At 31.0% G+C, this 6,800-nt stretch overlaps 1 pseudogene; it reads right to left on the minus strand.

Annotated features, from left to right (window-relative positions):
- Nucleotides 1–372: 372 nt before the first annotated feature.
- LOC145833294 (glutamate--cysteine ligase catalytic subunit pseudogene) lies at nt 373–2,426 on the minus strand (annotated as a pseudogene).
- Between the last annotated feature and the right edge of the window lie 4,374 nt (nt 2,427–6,800).

Genomic DNA, 6,800 nt, shown 5'->3' on the forward strand with positions numbered 1-6,800 from the left:
CCATGAACGCGGCAAACGCAGCGTTATCAAAATCGTTCAGCTGGACTTCTATGACTCTAAACTCGCACCTGCAGCCAATAGGCGACTTTGGTCCCGGAGGCGGCTTGAACCTTATTAGATGCCACGTAGAGCAATTCATCACCTCATAGTTAGCATATCTTTGCTCAACTTCTTGGTATAGCACTCACAAATGGGCCACATGCTTAGACACGGCCTCATCGACGCTTTGAAAACGAAGAAAATCGTAAGCTTCTCGATCGTACGTGGCTTCGACGTCGTTTAGCTTTACATGCTCTTCAGACAAGTACATTGCTGCCAAGTCCCAACGCGAGCTTTTAATCGTTTCCATTTCTTCCTTTGTCCTATCGTCATTTATCTGCACCATCTGGTGTCGACGTCCGACACGAAGCCGCTAAAAAAGGGCCTCGAAGCGCTCATGGCCATAACGATGGGTGATATTGCCACGAGCTGGTCGTAAACTTTCTTGCACTCTTCTAAGTTTGCCAATTGAACGGTGGTTTGAAGACAGGCGCTGGAGAAACCGATGCAGGTGCTATCCATGTAAATGTGGTCGTCCAAGCATGCGTCCTGGTCTTCTTTGTTAGGGAAATAATCTCTTAACGGCACCTTAGTGTTCTCGTCTCTGTAAATTGGAACGTTACACAAATTTTGACCCTTTTCTAAGCAACATGTTCCACAGAATGACTTTGTAAACCGTATATGTACAGGTCACCTCGTCATCGGTAAAAAATCCACCTTGTCATTGCATTTTTTAGTCCAAGTTTTAACGCGGGTACGGTGTAGTCCTTGGAGCCAATCAGCGGGTAAGTGGTCATGGTAACCATTTTCTCTTTTTCGCCTAAAATACTTATTATCTGGTCCCTTCTCAACTTCATGTTGCTTTCCACTTTAACCAGGTCGTCCATCGTATCTCCAAAAAGTTGTCCCGGAGAGCTTTCTGCCATGAACTTTCCAACTTCTGGCTGCCAAATAATCTGATGCTCCTCTTCTAAAGTCTTGCCTATTTTCTTAATTTTTCCAGAACTTCAGTCCATTTTAAAACCAACCTGACTGTTTTGTTTTCGTCGTTTATTTTGACCATCATCTGCTCGTCCTCGTTACCCCACTTGAACGAGTATTACCCTTTACCCTGCATTCTTCTGTAGTTATGCAAAAACTGCTCCAACCCTTGATTTTTATTAAAGGGATTAGAGGAATATATTTCTCCCGCGTATAAAGATCAGGGTTATGTTCAAACACATTCATTTTTATTTAACTACAAGACTCAGTTTAGCAACAAGATTTTTACTTTATCTAGCTGTTGTTAACATTTTTGTTGGTGTACATTAAAAATAAACGCAAACAAATGTTATTATGATTTGTTTTATTCTAACAAGGTGTTGCTGTTATTGTTTAGACTTATTTAAAACAACTCAAATTTATAAAGACTTCCAAAAACACATTAGCTTAGAATATGCTTTCAAAGCACAGAAAAGTATTTATAAAAAATAATCACCTTATTATCTAAGCGCATTGTGTGGCGTCGATTTTGCAACTAGGATATTGTATCTTATACAACAAAATGTAAGAGTAATTTGAAAAAAGTCTGCAAAACTTGCATCTGTAAGACAAGGAAACTGCAAACGCTGACAGAAGGACTCCATCAAAGAAAAGGAATCAATTACTTGGTCTCTGCCCTATACCGATTTGTCTTCATAAAAAAGTTTCTTCGTCTCCTTCTCATATTTCATTCATGAGAGATTTCATGTTCAAGTAATGATAATTTTAGTAAAACGTGCTTGGGTCATGTTTTACATTAAAAAGGTTTTGATAAAAAAAACTAAGACCATTTAAAATAGTCATAATAAAGTGTATTGAAATAAGTTAACATTTTATTTTTGCTTCAGTGACCGTTAGAAAACTAAAGGTTTTTGAAAAATACAATCAGGCATATTTGTATACAATATTAAAAAATTAGAAATTTGAAAAAAAACAAAAACAACAAACTTTGAGAACACAGCAAAGAAAATTAAAAAAAAAAAGATTTTCTGGCTAAAACATCCGTTAAAGTAAAAATTTCAAAAAAAACATTTTTTTCTAAAGGGCACCACTCAAAAATTTCAACCACAATCCAATTGATTTTTTTAAAATTAAAAGCAAAGGAGCGTTCTCTAGAATAAAAAAAATATTTGTTAGCTTAAATATAAGAAAATTTTTTTAGAAAATGTCTTAAATTTAGATCCAATTGTTTAAGCAGAAGTTAGATTATCATTTTAAGAGGAGCCTTTTTTTGACAGCTGCGTTTTGAAGGAACAGCTGTACGTGTTCGGGGTGGTTAAGACAAATTAAGACACTTGGAAATGGCGCCAGCATGCGGTGAAGATAAATTTCTAACCGAAAGTCTCGTTGCGTTGCAAATGCGTCATTATGGAGTGAATTATATATTCTTTACATCTTAGAGGTGAATTTCACTTCGAGATTTTCAGGATTAAGATAAACGGGGTACACTTTTTATAACCTAAACAGCATCCTTAATATCAGGAAGGCTTTCTGACTTCTGACCGACCTGAAAAGCGAAATTCACATCAGGTTTTGTACATGCAAAACTTGTCTATCGCCAGTAACAAAGTGGATTTCATTCAAAAAAGCATCAGAAAAAGTGATTACTATGACACAAAGAACTCACTATTAGCCACCGTTTAAGACGACACAGCAAACGAGTTCAGTTTAGATTTAAATATGCACTCGAGATTCTGGACTAAAATATCTAGTGCATATTTAAATTTCCCTTAAGTGATACAGAAAGGCAGTAATACAATAAAATAATTTCTTCATAGCACAACAACAAATGCTTAATGCTATTGATGTTAAGATAAGCAAATATGTTACCTGGTATTTATATACATACACCTTTATATTTATATAACAAAACAACCTATGTTTGAATGCTGTAATATTTTCAAGTACGCAAATTCCTGCTAATATTAATAAAAGTAGCTATTTCTGTAAACAATTAATTATTGTGGCCTGATGATTTAGACTGCGGTCTTTTCAGCCTCAAAAAACCCAGCCTCAAAAATGAAAAAATACCCTAAAAAACATGGTTTTTGAATTTTTTGAGTCTAGACTCAAAAATCAATCACGTTCACAGTTCTCAACCAATTTAAACAAAAAAGGTTTTAAACGATAGTTTATGCTTTGTAGTTATCAGAACATTTACTTTTATCAATTATAAAAGCCAAAAAATATTATTTTTTTCCATCACAAAATCAAGCGTTTATTACTAGGTTTTCCTTTTAAAAGCGGACATGTTTTTTTCAAAAATCAATCACGTTCACAGTTCTCAACCAATTTAAACAAAAAAGGTCTTAAACGATAGTTTATGCTTTGTAGTTATCAGAACATTTACTTTTATCAATTATAAAAGCCGAAAAATATTATTTTTTTCCATCACAAAATCAAGCGTTTATTACTAGGTTTTCCTTTTAAAAGCGGACATGTTTTTTTCAAAAATCAATCACGTTCACAGTTCTCAACCAATTTAAACAAAAAAGGTCTTAAACGATAGTTTATGCTTTGTAGTTATCAGAACATTTACTTTTACCAATTATAAAAGCCAAAAAATATTATTTTTTTCCATCACAAAATCAAGCGTTTATTACTAGGTTTTCCTTTTAAAAGCGGACATGTTTTTTTCAAAAATCAATCACGTTCACAGTTCTCAACCAATTTAAACAAAAAAGGTCTTAAACGATAGTTTATGCTTTGTAGTTATCAGAACATTTACTTTTATCAATTATAAAAGCCGAAAAATATTATTTTTTTCCATCACAAAATCAAGCGTTTATTACTAGGTTTTCCTTTTAAAAGCGGACATGTTTTTTTCAAAAATCAATCACGTTCACAGTTCTCAACCAATTTAAACAAAAAAGGTCTTAAACGATAGTTTATGCTTTGTAGTTATCAGAACATTTACTTTTATCAATTATAAAAGCCGAAAAATATTATTTTTTTCCATCACAAAATCAAGCGTTTATTACTAGGTTTTCCTTTTAAAAGCGGACATGTTTTTTTCAAAAATCAATCACGTTCACAGTTCTCAACCAATTTAAACAAAAAAGGTCTTAAACGATAGTTTATGCTTTGTAGTTATCAGAACATTTACTTTTATTAATTATAAAAGCCGAAAAATATTATTTTTTTCCATCACAAAATCAAGCGTTTATTACTAGGTTTTCCTTTTAAAAGCGGACATGTTTTTTTCAAAAATCAATCACGTTCACAGTTCTCAACCAATTTAAACAAAAAAGGTCTTAAACGATAGTTTATGCTTTGTAGTTATCAGAACATTTACTTTTATCAATTATAAAAGCCGAAAAATATTATTTTTTTCCATCACAAAATCAAGCGTTTATTACTAGGTTTTCCTTTTAAAAGCGGACATGTTTTTTTCAAAAATCAATCACGTTCACAGTTCTCAACCAATTTAAACAAAAAAGGTCTTAAACGATAGTTTATGCTTTGTAGTTATCAGAACATTTACTTTTATCAATTATAAAAGCCGAAAAATATTATTTTTTTCCATCACAAATACTCAGCTTTAAACAGATGTAAGTTTCACTTTTTTTAATAAAAAAATTCTTATTAATACGTCATAATAGATTTGCTAGCTTTCGCAGTTTTCTCTTTAGCCGCGGTCATATTATATTAGTTTATAGCAAGCTTGTTTGTGTACAATTCAACAGTATGCCTAAAACAAAAAAATATTGCCTTTCATTTGCTTCTTATTTTAAAGATTTTAACAAACTTGTTAATATCATGTTGTGTTCTAATTTTAAGGAAAATTTTTCAAGAGAAGCATCTAAAAAGGTAATACAAGTTTACAAGGAAAAAAAATATATCCAAGAAAAAGAAATTAAGATGTTAAAAAACGGTTGGAAAAATAACACTAATGGAATTCAAGATATGTATGAAAAGCTTTATAAAGGTTTGTTTTAACAGCATTAATTTAGTTTAATTTTTGTAGTTTTAAATAGTATTGATAAAAGTTGTAGATATTAATGTTTCTGCTTAATGTTTAAGCATAATGTAAAACCATCTTAGTTTACATATAAAAACATAAAAACGTAAATTTACATAGGTTATGATATGCAATAGTATGATGCTTGTATTCTTGTAATCTAATATTATATTGACAATTAACAAAAATAACCAAAATATTGAGTTGTAATTTAATTTCAATTTTTTAATCTTAAATGATTGTTATTTACAAAGTGTTAATTGTTTTTTGTAAATTACAAAACGAGTATAAGTATTTCAAATACAGTAACATGCCACCTAGGTACTCCTTTTTGTCTAGTATGCCCATGTAATCATTTACCAAAATTATGATTATTGTACAATAAACAATATATAACTCAACGAAAGTTTATAAAGTTTACTTGTTAAAATTATCTGGTGATAATTTTTGCTAATACAGTGCTTCCTCGCTAATCCGGCCAAGTTGGGCAAGATTTTTTTGAAAATACGGCCGGATTTGCCTTTGGCCGGATAAGAACAAAATATTGCTTTTTTTACAAATTATCTACCTTAGTTATATCATGAATGTATATAACAAAACGTACTATAAAATTTCTGTTAATTTAATTTATTTTACTTTATTCAAAGAAAAAAGAATTAAAACAGACAAAACTAAACGAAACAAAATTTTATAAGTTCAATATTTTCTTCGAACTTGAACTTTTCTTCGCCTCTCAAAATGTCATTTAAAATTGACTTACCAATGTTAAACTGGCTCATTATAACAGCTTTAGGCACATTATTGTTTGCCATTTCGCAAACTTATAACTTGTTTTCAATTGTTAGTTGAACGCGTTTTCGTTTCTTTGCTGTCTTATCCATTTTTTAACCAGATATGTTGATTGTAGTATATTAAAGTGTTACTTGCTTAGCAAAGACAGAAAAATTGCAAATGAATAATAAACAAGTTTGTTACAACTGAGCGGGAAAGTATGAAAAAAAAACTTAAGATTATACAAATGATCCTTTATTATGACGTAACAATATATTGCTTGCATACTTATAAAACGTAAATTGAATACTTTTTCGAAGTAAAATGAAATTAAACGCTAAATTAAATAAAGTCGACTTCTCGACTAAAACCGGCCGGATTAGCGAGGAACCGGATTAGCGAGGACCGGATTAGCGAGGAAGCACTGTACTGTACCCTACCAATAGGGTGCATCTGTTGCCCCGACCTTGGACCTTCACTTAGTTTAATTTTTTAATTTAGTTAAGAAATAACTGTTATTTTTTTCGTTATCTTGCCATTTTTTACTTTGTTTTAAATTTTGTTAAGACAGGGTTTTCTAAATATGACATATAACATTTCCTAAACGTTTGAAGTAACTATCTAAAATTACGTAGGAGATAATAGATTTTTAGTGAAATATACTTTTTCATCTTTTTAAAAAACCGATAAAAAGCAAAATTTTCAAAGGTTACTTGCTCCAACAGACTTAAAGCTAGGAAATCTTTTTTTTTTTGTACTTTCTAATAATGTGATTTCCCAACGTCAAAAAATTAAACTAAGTGAAGTTCGAAAATTTTCATTTTTTAGGGGCAACAGATGCACCCTACTTACCACCTAGGTACGCACTTTGAACAAAATGCAAAACTGCGTTCCTAGGAAGTCTTGGGGCTTAATTATATACTTTAAGCCTATCTAATAAAGATTTAATAATAGCAACTTATTTTATTAATTATTGTTTTAAAATATATACAATAATAAGTATTTAAGT

Source organism: Thalia democratica, chromosome 4, assembly GCF_965202585.1.
Source record: "Thalia democratica chromosome 4, ktThaDemo2.hap1.1, whole genome shotgun sequence".
NCBI lineage: Eukaryota > Metazoa > Chordata > Thaliacea > Salpida > Salpidae > Thalia > Thalia democratica.